Consider the following 1,657-nt stretch of genomic DNA (forward strand, 5'->3'; position numbering starts at 1 on the left):
AGGACTATTGCCTTAATCATTTTTGTGAAATTATTCTTTTCAATTTGGTTTTTATTTCATTTTTATCTAACTTCTAACCTTAATAATTTATTTATTTATGATTTATTTTTCAAGTGTTTATGAGCATAGATCGAATTATCAATTTATTACCTATAGACCCTGAAATTAAATGTTTAGACAGAGAAAATGTGAACGATCAACTCAAAGAGAAGTTGAAATGGACCTTGGAAATCAAAATGATGGACAATGTAATGGAGCCAATCATGTGCACAACCCAATCCTTATTGTTGATGACAGAGATCATGCCATAAGACAATACGTTGTGCCCCTTTTTAATGAATTAAATCTGGGAATTAGAAGACTAGAGATCGAGGCACCCCAATTTGAATTGAAACCAGTGATGTTTCAAATCCTCCAAATAGTGGGCCAGTTTTATGGAATGCCCACGGAAGATCCAGACCTGCACCTTTGATTTTTCATGAAGGTGAGTGATTCTTTTAAGATAGTTAGTGTGACTGAAGATGCATTGAGGTTGAAGTTGCTTCCATACTCATTGCAAGATCGAGCATGAGCATGGCTTAATTCTTTGCCACCAAGTTAAATATCTACATGGCAAGAATCAACAGAAGATTTTTGGTTAAGTATGTTCCACCAAGCAAAAATGCTAAGTTGCGAAATGAGATAACCACTTTTTCATAATTGGATGAAAAATCCTTGTACGAGGCGTAGGAAAGATTCAAGGAATTACTTTGTAAGTGTCTTCATCATAGGATTCCACACTACATCTAGTTAGAGACGTTTTATAACGGTCTCAACTCACACATAAGATTGATGGTAGATACTTCTGTGAATGGTGTGATTTGTCTAAGTCTTACAATAAGGCTTATGAGATTATTGAGAGGATCGCTAGCAACAACTACCAATGGCCAACAAATTGAGCAACTTCAAGAAAACAAGTAGCTAGAGTGCATGAAGTGGATGCGCTTACATCATTCTCAACTCAGGTATCTTCTATTTCTTCAATGTTGAAACAATTTACCGCTAATGATTCTAATAATTTTGCAGCCTAGTCACCAAGTCAGTTTGATGTTGTTTCCTACGTAAGCTGTGGCGATGGCCATTCTTTCGAGAATTGTCCATCAAATCCTGAGTCAGTTTATTACGTGGGGAATCAACACCAAACTAAAAGTGGACACGAACTACAGTCGAACTTCTACAATCTTTTATGGTGCAACCATCCAAACTTTTCTTGGAGTAACCAATAAAATGAAATGAACAACTACATGCAACATAGACGAAGTCAACCCCAAAGGTTTAATCAAAAAGTTCCAAAACCACCACAACCTGAGTTATATAAAAGTTTGGAGAACTTGTTGAGGGCATACATGGTGAAGAACGACACCTTAATCCAAAGGAAAGCTGTAAGGATGAAGAATTTGAAGAGCTAAATGGGTTAGTTAATTAAGGAGCTTCATAACCGACCGCAATGAGCCTTACCGAGCGATACAGAAAATCCAAGGAATTTGGGTAAGGAACATTGTAAGGTAGTGGCTCTACGAAGTGGTAAGATTTTAGAGCCCAAGATGATTGTGATTGAAGATGAACCTAATAAGAAAGAGGAAAATCAACCAACAGTTGAAATTCGTACACCAGTAGA

The 1,657-nt window shown here is 36.6% G+C and overlaps 1 non-coding gene across 1 annotated transcript; it reads right to left on the minus strand.

Moving 5' to 3' along the window:
- Positions 1-666: 666 nt before the first annotated feature.
- LOC121218899 (small nucleolar RNA R71) lies at positions 667-773 on the minus strand. Its single transcript, XR_005915381.1, has one exon. It is a non-coding gene; the product is annotated as a small nucleolar RNA R71 (small nucleolar RNA).
- Between the last annotated feature and the right edge of the window lie 884 nt (positions 774-1,657).

Source organism: Gossypium hirsutum, chromosome D06, assembly GCF_007990345.1.
Source record: "Gossypium hirsutum isolate 1008001.06 chromosome D06, Gossypium_hirsutum_v2.1, whole genome shotgun sequence".
Classification (NCBI taxonomy): domain Eukaryota; kingdom Viridiplantae; phylum Streptophyta; class Magnoliopsida; order Malvales; family Malvaceae; genus Gossypium; species Gossypium hirsutum.